Here is a 19,087-nt window from a genome sequence, read left to right as displayed (position 1 = left end):
TGTAGCTAAGTGGATGCACATTGAGGCGATACTCTGAAGTGAAATAAATAGGACATGCATGTATAAATTCTGAATAGTTTCTCTAGTGTGAGAAACTGAAAGTGTAATAAGGACTAAATGTATAATAGGTAATGTGAAATAGGAAGTAAAGGGGCAAAGGGGAAGGAAGTGGGAGGGCTAGGGGAAAGGATAGAAGGGAATGGGATTAATATGAGAAAATGGAAAAATAGGAACAAAATCTTTGTAAATAGGGAGGACTGGAGGGGTTGAAGGGAGGGCTGGGCAAGGGTGAAAAATAAGAACCAAGAGAGACTATGTAAAGGTGCAAATTTCCAATGATGAATGTCATTATATTGTATACCTAAAATGTACCAATGATTAGAATGAATAATCGATAATGTATAATAGGAAGAAAATGTCCAAAGGGGTAGGGGTATTGGGAGGGGCAGGGGAAAGGAAAGAAGGGAAAGGAAAAATACTGAGAAATTGAAAAAATGGAAATAAAGTCTTTGTAACTAGGGAAGGGTGGAGGGCATGAAGGGAGGGCTAGGAATGGGGAAAAAATAAGAAGCAAGATGCATTATGTAAAGGTACAATTCCCAATGAGAAATGTAATTGTGTTGTATACCTACAATGTACCAATAAAAGAATTTAATACAAAAAAAAAAAGAATTATAGGTTAAGCAAATTTAAAGGCCTAATGAACAGTATTAAAACTGTCAAGAACAAAATATTACTCTATATGAAATTGATGTTAAATGAGATTTCACCTTTTGTCACAAAACCAAAAGGAAAATGAAGATAACTATGTGACATGTTAACTTGCTTCACTATAACACCAATTTACTAACCCTATGCACCCCCCTCATATTAAATACCTTAAATATACACAAAACATTATTTATAGTAAGAAACAAAAATTACATATTATCTATAAAACAATGTAAATGAGAAATATTTTATCAGAACCAATAGAATTTAGCAAAATATTCTTCCAAAAGTCTACATCACTAAACAAAAATATCAAAAAATGAATACTAAAATTTAATATTTTAAAACGTTATTAGTACATGTTTACAATTTATGCAGTTTACTATCATCTTGGGGAGTGGTTACATGTACATCTTACAGCTTGTTATTTTTTTCTAATCCCCTTCCCCTTCCCTACACCTCCTCTTCCTCCTCTGGTTCCCCTATCATCTTTAACATACTTATTGATATTATTTGTCTTAGCTCATGTCATGGCATATTATGTTTACATTGAGTGGAGTTAATAGGATCATGTACATGGTACATCTTTATTTCTCTCATTTCCCCCTCCCCTCCCCCTCACCCCTTGTCCCTGTTCCATTGGACTATCTCTCTATTGGACAAAATCTGTCCCCTTATCCCTTTCTATCCTTTATTATTTTCTTTGTTTGTACTTTCCCTAACTGAAATGAGAGATACTACACAGTATTTAAGCTTGTAAGCTTGATTTATTTCATTCAGCATTATATTTTCCAGGTGCATGCATTTTCCTACATATACCTCAAATTTATGATTCTTTATAGCATAGTAATATTCCATTAAATATAGATACCACATTTTGTTTATCCAATCATCTATTGATGAGTATTTGGGCTGCTTCCAGGGTTTAGCTATTCTGAATTGTGCTGCTGTAAACATTTGTATGCATGTATCAATGTAGTATGATGACTCAAACTCTTTGGGAGAGATACCTAGCAGTGAAATAACTGGGTCATAGGGAATTTCTGTTTTCAATTCTTTGAGAAATCTCCACACTAATTTCCATAATGCATGTATTAGTTTGCATTCCCATCAACAATGCAGGAATGCTCCTCTTTTGCCACAGCCATGCCAGCATTTGTTTTTATCTGATTTCCTAATTACTGCCATTCTTTCTGTAGTAAGATGGAACTTAGTATTGTTTTAATTTGCATTTCTCTAATGGCCAGAGATGTTGAAGATTTTTTCATATATTTTTTAACTATATGTATTTCTCCCTCTGTGAAGTTTTTGCTCATTTCTTTAGCCCATTTCTTGAGTGGGTCTTTAATTTTGCGTGGTTTAATTTTTAAGTTTTTTATATATTCTAGGTATTAGTCCTCTGTCTGAGGAGTAACTGGCAAAAAATTTTCCCATTTTGTATGTTTTCTCATCACTCTACTAATTAATTCTTTTGGTGTACAAAAGCTTTTTAGTCTGACATAATCCCATTTGTTGACTCTTGCTGCTATTTCTTGTGCAATTGAGGTTCTGTTTAGAAAAATCTTTTCCTACACCTATGTCTTCAAGTGCTTTATTTATTTTATCTTCTAGAAGGTTTAATGTTTCTGTTTTAATGTTTAGATCTTTGATCCACTTTGATTTTAATTTAGTACATGATGAGGAATAAGGACCCCATTTCTTCTACAAACGGATAATACGTTTTCCCAACACTACTTATTGAATAGGCTATCTTTTCTCCAACATATCCTTTTGGATCCTTTGCCAAAGATCAAATAGTTGAATGTGTCTGGGAGGTTTCTCTATCCTCTATTCTGTTCCACTGATCTAAGCATCTGTTGTTGTTTCAGTAACATGGAGTTTTTACCACTATTGTTTTGTAGGACAGCTTGAAGTCTGGTATTGCTATGCTGCCTTCTTTGCTTTTATTGCTCAAAATTACTTTTGCTATTCGGGGTCTCTTCTGGTTCCATATAAATTTTACGATTGTTTTCTCTAGATCTGTAAAGTATGCTGTTGATATTTTGACAAGGACTGCATTGAATCTGTATAAAAGTTTTGGAAGTATGGCCATTTTATCAATTGTTTCACCTATCCAGGAGCAAAGAACATCTTTTTATCTTCTGATGTTCTCTTCAATCTCCTCCTCCAGAGTAATGCATTTTTCTTTGTAGAGGTCTTTCTCTTCTGTTAGGTTAATTTCTAGATATTTCATTTTTCTTCAAGTGACTGTGAATGGTATTGTTTTCAGAATTTGCTCCCCATCCTGTTCGTTGTTGGATTACACAAATGTTAATGAATTTTGTGTGTCGATCTTGTATCCTGCTACTTTGCTGAACTTGGTTATTAATTCCAAGGGTTTATTGGTGGAGTTATTTGGGTCTTCTATGTAGAGTATCATGTTATCTGCAAATAATGATAATTTGATTTCTTCCTTTCTATATGTGTCCCTTTTGTTTCTCTCGTCCCTAAATGCTCTGGTTAATATTTCAAGTACTACATTGAATAACAGAGGTGATAGTGGACATCCTTGTCTTGTTCCTAACTTTAGGGGAAATGCTTTTAGTTTTTCCCCATTTAGTATGATGCTGGCTCTTGGTTTGTCATCAGTAGCCTTTATTATATTCATGTATGGTCCTTCTATGCCTGTTTTCTTTAGGGTAATTTTTTACCATGAAGAGATGTTGAATTTTGTCAAAAGCATTTTATGTGTCTATTGACATGACCATGTGTTTTTTGACCTTGCTTCTGTTTGTGTGACGTATTATATTTGTAGACTTACATATGTTGAACCATCTTTGCATCTCTGGAATGAAACCTATTTGATCATAATATATGATCTTTTTGATAGTGTGCTGCTTTCCTTTGCTAATATCTTACTGAGCATTTTTGCATCTATGTTCATTAAACAGATTGGCTAATAGTTGTCTTATAAGTTGGGTCCTCTGGTTTCCTCTGGTTTTTGGATCAGGGTGATAATGGCTTCCATAAATGAATTTGGGGACAATCCAACCCTTTCAATTTCTTTGAATGGCTTGAGGAGTATTGGTGATCTAATATCCTTAGTAGAATTCATTAATGAATCCATCAGATCCAGGACCTTTTTTAGTTGGTAGATTACTACTGAGACAACTTCATTGCTTGTTATTGGGCTGTTAAGCATATTTATGTCTTCTTGGATTAACTTTGGTAGTTTGTATGTGTGTAGGAATCTATTTCTTCAAAATTTTCTAATTTGTTGGAATATAATTTTTCAAAATAGTTATCTTCTGGATTTCAACAGTATCTGTTCTGATTTCACCTTTATCTTCTAATGGCATTGATATGAATCTTATCTCTCTTTCTCTAGGTGAATCTTTCTAAGGGCTTGTCTATTTTATTTATTCTTTCAAAGAACCAGCTCCTCAATTTGTTGATTTTTAAGGTTTTTTTAGTCTCAATTTTATTCATTTTCACTCTCATCTTTATAATTATCCTCCTTAATTTTGGTTTGGGTCTGGTTTGTTGTTTCTCAAGTATCTTAATATTTCTCATAAGGTTATTTATTTGAGCCTGTTCTGTTTTCCTAATGTGAGGATTGACTGTGATGAATTTTTCTCTTAAAACTGCTTTCATAGTGTCTCAGAGGTTTTGTTGAATTTTACAGTTGTTATTAACCTCCTGAATTTTAAAAATTTCTTCTTTGATTTCTTATGTGACCCATTAGTTGTCTAGGAATATGTTATTAATTTTCCAGAAGGGTTTTCCTTTTCCAAAATGTCTTCTGTCATTGATTTCTATTGTCAATTCACAATAGTCACATAGAATGCATGGGGTGATTTCAATTCTTTTATATTTTCTTAAGCAAGCTTTGTGTACTAGTGCATGATCAATTTTGGAAAAAGTGCCATGTGCTGCTTGAAAGAATATATACTCTATTGTACAAGGATAGAATTATATGTGTGTGTGGGTATATATATATATATATATATATATATATATATATATATATATATATAGTCCATGTGCTCAAAGGAGTGGTTCAGCTCTGAAATTTCTTTATTGGCTTTTCATGTAGTTGAGCCATTTCTTTGCAAAAGTGGGGTGTTAAAATTCTCTACTATAATTGTGGTAATGTTCATTTGATCTTTAATTTCAGCAGTTTTTGTTTTATGAAGATAGGTGCTCCAGTGTTTTGTGCATATATATTTATCAATGTTATCTCTTCTTGTTGGATTGGTTCTTTAAGTAGTGTGTTGTGACATTATTTGTCTCTTTCAAATCATTTTAACTTGAAGCTTACCACATCTGATATTAGCATTGCTACCCCTGCTTGTTTTCAGGGTCCTGGTGCATGGAATGTTGTCTTACATCCTTTAATTTTTAGTCTATGAATATCTTTTTTGATTATATCAGTTTACTGAATGCAACAGATTGTTGGATTCTGTCTTTGATCCAGCCTGCCAATCTGTGTCATTAGATTGGAGAGTTGAGGCTGTTAACATTGAGAAATATTACTGAGATGTGCTATTTGCTATCATTGCTTTATTTATCTGTTGGTAAACTATTTCTTTTATTTTTGCTGGTGTTTTTTGTTGTTGCATATCCATAGATTTCACTAGTTTCCTATGTGTTTTTAGGTGGGTCCAATCTGTTTCTGTCAAGGATATCCTTGATTATTTTCTGTAGAGCTGTTTTAGCACTCATATATCTTCTGAATTGCTCTTTTTCATGGAAATACCTTATTTATCCATCAATTTTTAGAGATGGATTTTCTGGGTGAGTTAATCTGGATTGTAAATTATTTGCTCTGAGGGCTGGAAATACTTCACTCTAAGCTCTTCTGGCCTTGAGTTTGTGGTGAGAAGTCTGCTGTGATTAAAATTGGTTTATCTTTATATGTGAGTTTTTGTTTTTCTCTGTCTGCCTGTAAAATTATGTTTTGTTTTGTTTTTAGCTTTGTTTTCTTTTTGCTGGATATCTGAGAATTTAATGAGCATGTGCCTTGGTGAACTTCTCTTTTCAACATAATTGTTTGGTGCTTTATACACATTGCTTGCTTGTATTTTAAAATCTTTTCATATATTTAGGAGGTTTTCTTCCATAATTTCTGTACATATGTTGTTGATCCCATCTATGCAAACTTTTTTTTCCCATTAAGTTTATTGGTACATTTTAGGTATAAAATACAGTTATATTCATCATTGGAATCTTGTACCTTTACATGATGTATCTTGATTCTTATTTTTTACCACTTCCCCTGCCCTCCCTTTGCCCCCTCCACCCTTCCCTCTTTGAAAAGTCTTTGTTTCCATTACTTTTCCTTCTCTCAAATTTTTTCTTTTCCCTTCTTCCCTTTCCCCTACCGCTCCCACTTCCCCTTCTCCTTTAGACCTTTTCTTCCTATTACACAATATCAATTATGCATTTTAAAAATTACAATATCAAGATTTCGAAGACATTACCACAGATTTTACAGAATGTAAAAGGATATAGAAAGTATATTACAAAAATCTTTTTTTGAAATAAAATTTGACAACTTCTAAGAAGTACCTTGGGAGATAAATTAATGAAACTGACTCTGGAGGAAATATAAAATTTGAATAGCATCTATTAAAGAAAGTATATTCCTAGCTTGAAAACCTACCTATATGAGCAACAGGCTCATATACATTTTAACTGATAAATTATATCAAACATTTAAAGCAGGAAAAAAAGAGGAACACTTCTCCCCTCATTTTAGGAAATCAACATTGTGCTAATCCTAAAACTGGATAAAGATAATAGAAGAAAAATGTATGAACATAGGTAAAAATTTGTTTAACAAAACAAATTATTAGAAGTCAGATCTGGCAGTATGTAGAAAGTGGTTTTATTATGGAGATGGCAGTGTTGGTTCAGCATCCGAAGATCCATCTCCAAAAGTCATCATTTCAACAGAGGAAAGGAAAAAGCCATATGATCCTGTCAGTAGTTGCATAAAAAGTATTGGGCTAAATTCTACAGCTGTTCATGTAACAGCTATCAGGAGACTAGAAGTAGAACAAAACCTTCTCAACCGATAAAAGACATGTACACCATACTTCTGTAAAAATGCTTTATATGAAAGGAGAAGATACAATGCTTTCTCCCTAAGATGGGGAACAAGAGCAGATATGCCTACTCTTCATCTGTCCATTAAACTTTGAAACATAGGCCCAAACCAAAATAGTCTGGCAATAAAATGATACAATTAGGATAGGATTGGCAAGGTAGAAGTAAAATCTTTATAGGTAGATGAAATCATCATCCACAGAGAAAATACTAATAAATCTCTAGGAGCCCCTAGAACTTGTATTTGAATTTGCAGGATTAGAAACCACAAGGTAAATATAAAAATTCAGGTCTATGTATACTTTCTATAAATGAAGAATTGCATATTGAAATTTAAAAATTATGTAGGAGTACAAAGGACCTAGAAAAGTAAAAAAACATAAAGAAAACAGTGTTGGAAGACATTTATTACCTAATTTTAAGACTTCCTCTAAGGTTACAGTAATCAAGGCAGTGTTGGTGTAAGGAAAGACATATAGATCATTGGGATAAAACAGAAAATCTGGAAATAGAACCACACATATATGCTCCACTGATTTTTGAAAGATTATTTAACACTTACTTTTTATAGAATATAAACTCAAGAGCAGAGGAAAGATAGTGTTTTCAGCAAATGGTACTAGAACACCTGCTATCTGTATGTAAAAAATTAAACTCAACCCTTTATTTCCATACATAAAAACAACTTTAAAGGATCTATGAACCTAAATATGAAAGACTAAAACTATAAAACTTTAAAAAGAAATTATAAGGGAAAATGTTTATGAATTTAGGGTAGGCACGAATTTCCTAGGATATAAAAAGCATGATGTATAAAAGAAAAAATTGATTCCATCAAAATTTAAAACTTTAAATGACATCGTTAAGAAAATGAAAAGTAGTCCTTAAACAGACCATATTTATAATGCTTATAACCTATGATCAGAATATATAAAAAACACTTACAGCTCATTAATAGATAACCAATTAAAAGTAGACACAAGAATATGATAAATAGTACACCCTAAAGAAAGGTGTTCAGCACTAGAATCAGAAAAATACTAATCAGTAAAATAACAAGATTGAATTATACACTCATTAGGGAGATGAAGTTGAAAGTTTTAAAAGAACAAATGTCAGCTTAGGTGTAAACCAGTTAGAACTTTCTAATACTGCTAATGTGAATGTAAAATTATAAAACCATTTTTTTTTTATAAAACCATTTTGGAAAATAATATAGAAATTTCTTGTATTACTGTTAAGAATCAACAGCCCTGTCCTTAAGGGACTTGAGAGGAATGAAAACACATGTTCACAATAGATTTGTACATACAAATTCACTATCCCTTATCTGAAATTCTTGGGACCAGAGTGTTTCAGATTTTCATTTGAAATCCACTTGATCTGCAAGATGATAGCTACTCCCGCTTGGAGTATTGTTTTCCACCCTTTAACCTTCAAACTATGAGTTTCCTTTCGAATTAAATGTGTTTCTTGTATGCAGCATATTTTTGGATCTTGCTTCTTGATCTATTCTGCCAGTCTATTTCTTTTGATTGGTGAATTGAGGCCATTAACATTGATGGTTATAACTGATAAATATTGACATCATTATCACAACATTTTCTGTTTGTTGGATTCTCCCACTTTGCATTTAATTTCTTGTCATGCCCAATGGACTCATTCTACTAAAATTCCTGGAGTTGTGATCCTCATTGTCTTTTCCTAGGATTTTTTCTAAGATTTTTTAGAGTGCTGATTTTGTATTTATTAAATTCTGAAGGTGCTCTTTGTCATGAAAGTATCTTATTTCTCCATCAATTTTGAAAGATAATTTTGCAGGGTACATCAATCTGGGTTGGATGCTGTTTTCTTTTCTTTTTTTAAAAAAATTCTTTCATTGGTACATTTTAGGTATACAACACAATTACATTTCTCATTGGGAACTGTACCTTTACATAATGCATCTTGGTTCTTATTTTTTCCCCATTCCCAGCTCTCCCTTCACACCCTCCACCCTTCTCTATTTACAAACACTTTATTTCCATTTTTTCCATTTCTCATCATTTTTTCTTTCCCTTCTCTCCTTTCCCCTGCCCCTCCCACTACCTCTACTCCCTTAAGCCTTTTCTTCCTATTTTGCATTATCAATTATTCATTCTAATCATTGGTACATTTTAGGTATACAATATAATGACATTCATAATTGGAAATTTGCACCTTTAAATAATCTTTCTTGGTTCTTATTTTTCACCCTTGCCCAGCCCTCCCTTCATCCCCTCCATTTCTCCCTATTTACAAAGATCTTGTTCCTATTTTTCCATTTTCTCATATTAATCCCATTCCCTTCTAACCTTTCCCCTAGCCCTCCCACTTCCTTCCCCCTTTGCCCCTTTTCTTCCTATTTCACATTACCTATTATACATCTTAGTCCTTATTTTCACTTTCAGTTTCTCACACCAGAGAAACTATTCAGTATTTATACACCTGTGTCCTATTTATTTCACTTAAGAGTATTGCCTCAATGTGCATCCACTTAGCTGTCAATGTCTTTAATTTCTCATTTTTTATGGTTGTGTGGTACTCCATTTTATTAAAAAAACACATTTTCTTTATCCTTTTGGAGGCTGTTTTCTTTAAGGGCTTGAAATACATCACTCCAAGCTCTTGCCTTGAGGGTTTGCATTGAGAAGTCTGCTGTGATTCTGATGGACTTTCCTTTGTATGTGATTTGTCTCTTTTCTCTAACTGCTTGTAGAATTTTGTTCTTCTGTTGGATTTCTGGAATCTGAAATATTATATGCCTATGTGTAGTTTTTTTTTTTTTATTATTATTCCAGCTACTTGGAGTCCTATATGCCTCACTTATCTGTATATCAAGTTCTTTTCCCCTGCTTGGGAAGTTTTCTGCCATCACTTCTGTGAACAGTTTTTTTATGTCATCTGAACTCTCTCCTGTTTCTTCAATGACTCCAATAAGTCTTATATTATTCTTCTTTGCATTTTCTAGCAGCTACTGGATTGATTTCTCATGGTCCCTTACAACTTTAAAGCAATTTTTCTTTTCCTGGTCTCTAATTGAAATCTTATCTTCTATATCTGAAATTCTGACCTCACATTGGCTCATTATGCTCCATAGACTTTCAATGGAGTCTTTAATCTCCTGGAAATCTGTTTGTATCTGTTGTATGGATTCATTTGTTTCCTATGTTGGGATTCCATCATGATCCTCAGACCCTCTATTTTTTTTTTAATCTGTGTCCTCTCTAGATTTATTCATCATGTCTTGCACTATGGGCACAATCTCTGTTGTTATTTGAAAAAATTTCTTCTGATTTCCTTTTTCCCAGATCCTCTTTTATTGCCAGTTCAGGGAATCCAGATGGTTGAGTATCAGCTTGTTCCATCTCGTTTTCCTTTGGGGTTGTTTTATGTGATCTGGAAGTCTGGTTTTGAAACTTGTTTACATGTCTTTTCATTTGAAAGGGTGAGGGGCACTTCTCTCGCCAGTGCGGCTCACCTCCTCTGTGCTGGTGGGGGTGGTAAGGTGGCCCAGAAGCCTCCTCTTGTGCACTGGGAGAGGTTCACCTCCTCTGTGACTTTGTAGAGGTTTTAGGCCATAGTCTTCTGGATCTAAGGCAGAGTAGCAGATAGCAGATGGTCATTTCAGAGGAGAAACAGTTCATTGGGTGCAGAAGACAGTAAAAGGGACCCCATCTGTGCAATCTTGTAGATTGCCTCTAACTCTGATTAGCCTTAGATTATTCTTCTTTTTGTCATCTAGTAGCTGCTGAGTAGTCTCTTGTTCTCTTATTTTCTTTTTCTATTCTTTGAACTCTTTATTGTTGTTCACTATTATGTCCTCAATATCAGACATTTTGTCTTCATACTGGTTATTTCTGGAATGTATGAATTCTATAGTTTTTTTTTTAATTTCAGATATTTCTGCCTGATATATTTTTGAGGAGTCCATATCTTTGTTGAATGTTGAATCTTTCAAATATTGGGCTGGTTTGGATGGCACATCCAGTTTTTTACTTATTTCCCTGAAATTCAGTATGGCCATATTGAGTGTAATTGCTGTAAAATTTTGGTTCATTTCTTCTTTGAACTCATCTTCTTTCTTCTTTCTTCATGCCTTCTAAGAACTTTTCATAGATTTCTGCTATCTGATATTTGTTTTCTTCTCCCTTTGTAACCCAGTGCTCTGTCTTGGAGGATATAGAGGGTGGGGGTAGAAGATCTATTTCCTTGTTTCCTCATTCTCCTACCTGTATCTGTATTTATTTGTTTATATATCTACATATCTGTAGCTATCTAGTTATACATGTATCTTTTTAAATTATATGTGTTGCCTTCTTTTTTCTACTTCCTTTTGGGAGGGGCTAGTGCAGGTTGGGAACTAGAAAAGTAAGGAATGTTTGTGGTTATATGGAGATTTTAGTAGGCTATTACCTCCACATAAATAATTTTTCAGCTTTGTAGGTCCAGTTCTAGTATTTACTCCTGTTATTTACATTAAGTGGTTTTGACTCTGTCCCTATGTTTTGCCAAAAGAATTGCTTCAATTTATAACCACATTCACAGATTCAATCTTGCAACATTTCTATATATATATATATATATATATATATATATATATATATATATGATAGTCCTTGCAGTTGCTCTTCACCCCTTTGTTTATTCTCTAGATAAGGGAGAAAACTTAGACATCTGTTAAATCAGAGCCACTGAAAGCACAAATATACAAGAGTAACTACCTAATATTTACATGAAACTATAAAAGAACATGATCTCATGTTACTAAATAACTCAAGAAACATACTGAAACTTAAATCAATAAGATGTCTGATGGGAATACAAATTAGATATTCCAATGAGTCATTGCTTGTGATTCTCAAGTAGCTTCTTTGCAAAATAGTCTGAGTGTTCACACTCCAACTACTCCTAAGATCCCTCCTTAAAAAACTGGAGCTAAGATACAGGAACTCTTTCTGCCTGGTTGTAGGCATGTTTTGTAAAATTTGTTACATTCTGAGCTCTTCAGTTTTAAACTTTTGCTATCCCTTTCCCTAGGTGCAACAGTGGATTCAGCAAATAAGTTCATTGGCAATAAATTGTTCACTGAGTCAGGATTATTCCTATGCAATCAACTCAACAGCAGCAGTAAAAGGCTAATTGTTTTTAGTGGTGTCTATCAGGGCTAGCTGAGAAATGATTGACCATAATTCCTTGTTTTCGGTCTCTCTTTAACAGTAGGAACATGACACCAATGTGAGCTACCAATCCTAGTTAACTCAGAATGAATCTGATGCCTGATCAAAAGTCCTAGGTCTGTGACCATCAGTCCCTGCCTTTCAGTGAGACTCACCCCAATCTGCTCTCCAACTGTCAACAGTCTCTGGTGACTATCTTTCCCTCAACAACTGTGGGACCTTGGCATTACAAAGCAGCCAGGGCGCTGTTCTGAGATTGAAGTTCAAACTACCACCCTTTTCCCACAATGTCTTTCAGGCCCATGACCATGCTGCATGGCTATGTTCTGGAACCCTTGTAATACAGAGACTCACCACTTGTTACCACTGGAAGGTCACTCAGGAGTCAGGGACTAGTGTTCTTCCCACTGCCTCCAATTCCAAACTTCACACACCTTTTCCTGGAGAAGCCAAGCTGCTTGAACTCACTGTTCCACCATCTTGTCTTCTTGCCTCTGTGTTTCTTGTGGAATTTTTGAGTCTCTGCAAAGTGCCTTCTCCTCTCCTCGGCCATGTTGGTTCTTCCAGCTTATTCCTTCTGAGTGGATTTTCCCTCAGCTTCTGTGATATGACTTTTCCTCTAGTCAGCCATTTGAATCTCCTATTCTAGACTTTTTCCTCATCCAGGAACAGGTCCATTGTGTGACTGGCACTTCTGCTATCTCATGAGGAAGGGAAATAATGCATAACAAGAGACAAGTTGAGAGTGGCTGAGCTAAGGCATGGAATCCACAGTTGTGGAGTTGATCAGGGACCAGCCCACAGGTCTGAGCATTCAGCCAGGGCCACAGGTTCCTAAATTTAATATGTTTTAAAAAGTAATATAAAATAAAGTATCAAGAAATTATATAAAGGAGATCTAAAATTAATTAAATGTAAAAATATGATAAATATATTTTAAAGCTTCTATTTTAGTTATATTTTATTACCCCCAAAATGGGTAAATAGTAAAACCAGAAAAGATTGAAAGAGCTAAGTATGCAAAATTAGAAGTGTAAAAGAGCTTTTCCAAGAATATACAGTACCTTCAAAGAAGCTAACATTTCATCATTCCTTAGCAATAATTTATCTAAGGCTTGATGAAGCTTTAGAATCATGCTAAACTTTCTCCATCAATTTAAGTAAAATTGGTTGATCTAGCAACAGCTAGCATTAACTCCATGTAGGAGACATGGGGTTAAGGAGCAACTGTGTGTTTTAGACTTTCAGGGATTTCCATAAAATTCTTCCAGGCTTAGAAATCATTTCAACAATCTAAAATTTGAGTAACTGTACAAGGTCTTGAATTTAATTTGAAGAATAACACTTTATCTTCTAACACTGTTTGATATGGCAAGTGCCTTGCCTTTTAAAAAGTTGCTACTAATACTTTAATCTGTAGAAAATGTAGGAAATTTTCAAAATACTTTTAGAAATGTTATCTCATTTCATCTTGACAACAGCCTGTGAGCTTGGCAGCAATCTTGAAAACTTAATTCCTACTTTATACAGAAAGAAAAGAGAGCCTCAGTAGAAACAAAACTCTGGACATTTTGTCCACATACCATGCTTCAGTTCTTTTTGTTCCTTACATTAATTGCTTTGAATAATTGTTTGCTATTACTCAAGCTTTTATTTGATATTCCTGCCATTTCATAGCCAATAACTAGCCATATATATTTAATCACATAGGCCTGATATAAGATATATTTTATCCCATAAAAGACTGATTTGCAATTTCTTTCCAAATTTAAAATCATTTTAATAACAATGACTTTCAGGAAAATCATAAGCTCTATCTTAACTCCACCTCCAATCATTTCTCATTTTTTCTTCTACACATCTGCTGTGTTTGTTACAGAGAGAGAGAGAGAGACAGACAGACACACACACATGCAGAGACAGATTCCTCCATAAAACTCTTTTTAAAGACAAACTTATCATTTCCAATCCCATGAAAGTGAGTTCATAAAACTTTTAAAACATTTACAGTATCTATATTTAAAAAGGGTGGATTTTTCTAAAATTCCTCTGGTAAGAAATCTTGAGCTGGTTCAGATATTAATACAAAATAATGATAACCTCCCTGTTCAGTATGCAGCAACCTCATTTCTCATTCCTCACATTTTCATGGCATGCAGGTGGTAGTACCTAGAAATGCCCTGGGGCTGCTAGGAAGATGGAAGACAAACCATAGAGGACAAATATCTTAAACAGAATAAACAAATATTTGAGAACACTCTAGCTAGACAATTCATGGGTGACAGAATGTGGAGCCTTCACAGAATGACATTAACACACCATGTCTGCAGACTTATGATTGAGAAAATCTGCGTGGAATTTCAGACTTAGAAATATGGAAAGATCACTGAACATAAGCTTGGATATTGAAAAATATCAGTTAAGTTTAGCCATTAAAATGACTCCAATTACATACAAGAAAAGATAATTAGTGAGAAATGACTTCTAGTAGTTAAAGGAAAAATGATAGAACATGAAGTGTTCTTGGTGTTCTAAAATAACATGTCAGTAGGGGCCTGACAAAATTGGAGCCATCCTTTATAAACATTACTTCAAAAGCAATGTGTGTGGTGGATCAGGGGGATAAGATGGGAAGGCTACTTACAAAGTTACTGCAATAATGAAGCTAAGAGTTAATGAGGCCAGAATCTAGGCCAATTGACATTAAGACTGGAAAGGCAAAGATAAGTATGAGAAATATGCCAGAGATGGACCCTGGCGATTTTACAACTCCAGATAATTATAATCAAACTTCCTTCTATAGCAAAGGAAAGAAATCTTCCTTATTTAAAGATCCTTCTAAGTAGTCTTTATTAGAAATCTATCAGTATTAGAGTACTTGCAGAATCAATGCTGTTATCACTAACTTCCCATTTCATTCTGTACCATCCCTTAATATCTGCAAGCACTTACTAAAGAATTTACCCATTAATTCAGTAAATATTTACTAGATTTTATTAAGTGGTGTGCATTGTTCTATGATCTCAGGCTATAACAGCAGAAAATGAAATAAGTGATCATTTGTGCTCTCTGGGGGAAAATACAGATAGATAATAGATACACTAAAATATATTGTATGCCAGATGATGCATAGAACTATTAAAATATAAACCAAGGGGGAAGAGTAGTGAGGGATAAGATATTGGGAGTTGCAGTTATACATGAATATTTAGAGAAGATTTCACTGAAAGATTACATTTGAATCAAAATTTCAGGGTGTGAGAAAAGGAACTGTATGGTTGCAGGGGACAAAGAACTTCTAAACATAGGGAAAGCTAATGTCAAGGCCCTAAGACAGAAATGGGCTGAGCACATTCAAACAAGTGCAAAGAGGATGATATGGTTGAAACAAACAAGGCCAAACAAATATTAGTAGTTGCTAGTTAAAGATCCTTTGAGTCCAAGCTGTGTAGGCCTTTGTAAGGACTTTGGTTTCAACTTTTACTTTGCTGAAGGGCTTTAGTTAGAGCTTCAGTATAATCTGACTTTCCTCTTGAAAAGGATGAGCCAATCTTTTGGGGTCTTTGGACTACAAAGAGCAAAAAGAAGAGAAGAGGCTACAGTAAAGATAGGATAATGCTGGAGGCACTGGGCTGGAGGTGGTCAGAACCAAGTTCTGTATCAGTGTTAAATAACAGCACCCCCCCCCAAAAAAAGAAAACAAAATTTCTCCCATCAGAAGAAACTTCTGATAGTTATGTGAGTATTAATATGAATATCTGGGCTTTAGAGTGATTTGAATTCAAAAAAAAATTTAAGCTAGACTCTCCTGAGTCCTGGTCAATGGTTTAGTCTCAAAATTTGTTGAGCTTCCTCCTAATGTATCGTTTTACCCTCACTAAACTGTATGGATTAATATGAGCACTACAATCTGTTAAATGTCTCCCTTATCCAGGTATAATCTAACATGCATCTGCATATTCATTTCTTGGCTAGCAGAGGAATAGCTGGATCAAATGGAACTTCCAAAACTAGTTGTTTGAGGTATCTCCATATTGATTTGCACAGTGGTTGCACCAGTCTTCACTCCCAACAACAATGAAGAAGAGTTCCTTTCTCCCCACAATCCAGCCAGCATTTATTATTTGTTGATTTCTTGATAGCAGTCATTCTTACTGGAGTGAGATGGAATCTCAGTGTTGGTATCATCTGCATTTCTAAAATGACCAGTGATGTTGAACATTTTTTCATATGTTTATTTGCTGCTTTTACTTCTTTGTCTGAGAAATGTCTGTTCATTTCAGATGCCCATTTTTGAACTGGGTCTTTAAACTTTAAGAGATCTGATTTTTTTCAGTTCTTTATATATTCTAGACAGTAGTCCTTTGTCTGAGGTACAGCTGCTAAAAAATTTTTCCCACATTGTAGGTTTTCTCTTAGCTCTGTCAGTGGTTTCTCTTGCAGTGCAGAAGCTTTTTAATTAGATGAGACCCCAGTTGTTTATTCTTTGTGTTAGTTCCCATGCTACTGAGGTTTTGTTCATAAAGTCTTTTCCTATGCCAATGTCTTAGAGAGTTCTGCCTATCTTCCAACAAGTTTAGTGTTTCTGTTTTAATATTTAGATCTTTAATCCACTTTGATCTTAGTTTACTGCATGATGAAAGATAGACATATAGTTTTAACCTTTGGCAAGTTGAAATCCAGTTTTCTAACACCATTTATTAAAGAGGCTATCATTCCTCCAGTGAGGATGGTTGGCTTCTTTGTCAAAGATAAGGTAGCACAGTATGTCTGGAGTTGTTTCTGGATCTTCTAACCTATTCCCCTTATCCTTGGGTTTATTTCTTTGCCAGTACCATGCTGTTTTTAACACAGTGGCTTTGCAGTATAGTTTCAAGTAGGGGATTGTGATACCCGCTGCCATCTCTCTGTTGCATAGAATTGCATTTGCTATTGCATGTCTCTCCTGGGTCTAAATGAATTTTTGGATTGTTTTCTCTAGTTCTGTGAAATATATTGTTGGGATTTCAATTGGGATTGCATTGAATCTGTATAGCAGTATTAGAAGTATGGCCATTTTCACTATATTGGTACTTCCTACCCAGGAATAGGGGATGTCTTTCCATTTTCTTATATCCTCCTTGGTAACTTTTTTCAGAGTGCTGTAGTTTCCAACGTAGAGGTCTTTTGTTTCCTTTGTTAGATTGATTCCTAGATATTTCATTTTTGGATGCTATTATGAAAGGGATTGTTTCCCTAATTTCTCTCTCAATGAGTCTGTTATTTGTGTACAAGAAGGCTATTGATTTTTGAGTGTTGACCTTGTATCCAGCTACTCTACTGAATCCGTCAGGTAAGTCTAGCAGTCTTTTGGCAGAGTTTTTTTGGGGGTCTTCTATGTAAAGTATCATATCATTAGCAAATAATGACAGTTTAACTTCTTCCTTTCCTACCTTTACTGCTTTTATTTCTTTCTGTTGTCTAATTGCTATGGCTAATGTTTCCAGAACTATATTGAACATGAGTGGTGGTAGTGGACATCCTTATCTTGTTCCTGATTTTAAAGTGAAACTTTTCAGTTTTTGACCATTTAGTATGATATTGGCTATTGGTTTTTCATAGATAGCCTTTATCAAGTTGAGATAAAGACCATGTATTCCAATTTTCTACAGGGTTTTTATCTTGAATGAGTGTTGAATTTTGTCAAATGCTTTTTCTGCATCTACTGAGATGATCATATGGTTTTTGTCCTCAGCTCTGTTAATATAGTGCATTACATTTATTGATTTACATATGTAGAACCATCCTTGCACACCTGGAATAAATCCGACTTGGTCAGGGTGTATGATCTTCTTGATGACCCTCTGCATTCTGTTTGCCAGTATCTTGCTGAAGATTTTTGCATCTATGTTCATTAGACAGACGGGCCTGTAGTTTTCTTTGTTCAATGGGTCTTTTCTAGGTTTTGGAATCAAAGTAACAAAGTAACACCTGGGAGTACTGACTCCCTTTCATTTTCATTGAAGAGTTTAAAGAGTAGGGGCAATAATTCTTCTTTAAATGTCTTGTAGAATTCAGCAGTGAAGCCTGGGACTTTGTTTGTATATTTTTAATTATGTTTCAATTTTACTGATTGTAATTGGGGTGTTTAGAATTTTTATATCTTTTTGTTCAACTTTGATAATTCATATGTATCTAGAAATCTGTCCAGTTTTTCTGTGTTTTCCATTTTATTAGGGTACAGGTTCTTAAAAAAGGTATTGATGATCCTCTAGATTTCTTCTGGATCACCTTTTTTATTCCTAATTGCATGGATTTGAGCATTTTCTTTCCTTTTTTTTGATAAGTTTGACTAAGGATTTATTGATTTTACTTATTCTATTGAAAAACCAACTCTTTGATTCATTGTTTCTTGGTATCATTTTCTTAATCTCCATTGCATTGAATGCTGCTCTGATCTTTATAATTTCCTTTATATATATATAAATTATAATTTCCTTTATATATATATATATATATATATATATATATAATTCTTTCTCTTCTTTTCTAGGACCTTAAGATTCAGCATTAGGTTGTTTACTTTATCTCACTCTGTTTTGCTAGAGAGGGCATTCAGTGCTATGAATTTCCCTCATAGAACTGCTTTCATTGTGTCCCGTATATTCCTGTATGTTGTATTGGCATTATGATTTAATTGTAGAAACTGTCTAATTTCTTCTTTAATTTCCTCTTGACTCATTGGTTGTTCAGGTGAGTGTTATTCAATTTCTATGTGTTTGTGAAGTTCTTGCAGTTTCTTATGCTATTGAACTCCAGTTTAATTCCATTATGGTCTGATAATATACACAGGATAACTTCAGTTCCTTTGCATGCCCTTAAACATGTTCTGTGAGCTAGTATGTGGTCTGTTTTGGAGAATGACCTGTGTGCAGCTGAAAAGAATGTATATTCTGGTTTTGTGGGAGGGAACACTTTGTATACATCTATTAAGTCAATTTGTTCAAAACCTTGTTCTAGTATTTCATTGTTGATTTTTGGTCTAGATGATCTGTCTATTTGTGACAGTGGGGTATTGATGTCCCCCACTACAATTGTATTAGTGCTTA

At 34.2% G+C, this 19,087-nt stretch overlaps 1 long non-coding RNA gene across 8 annotated transcripts in view; it reads left to right on the top strand.

Annotated features, from left to right (window-relative positions):
* Positions 1-19,087, top strand: part of LOC147825318 (uncharacterized) — a 238,584-nt gene that overhangs the window by 46,155 nt on the left and 173,342 nt on the right. The window lies entirely within an intron of this gene.

This window comes from Heterocephalus glaber, unplaced genomic scaffold (assembly GCF_053883595.1).
Source record: "Heterocephalus glaber isolate CG9 unplaced genomic scaffold, H.glaber_assembly_v1.0 deba00001504, whole genome shotgun sequence".
Classification (NCBI taxonomy): domain Eukaryota; kingdom Metazoa; phylum Chordata; class Mammalia; order Rodentia; family Bathyergidae; genus Heterocephalus; species Heterocephalus glaber.
Note: the sequence above shows the minus strand (reverse complement) of the source record. Positions and strands in the feature narration are given on the sequence as shown.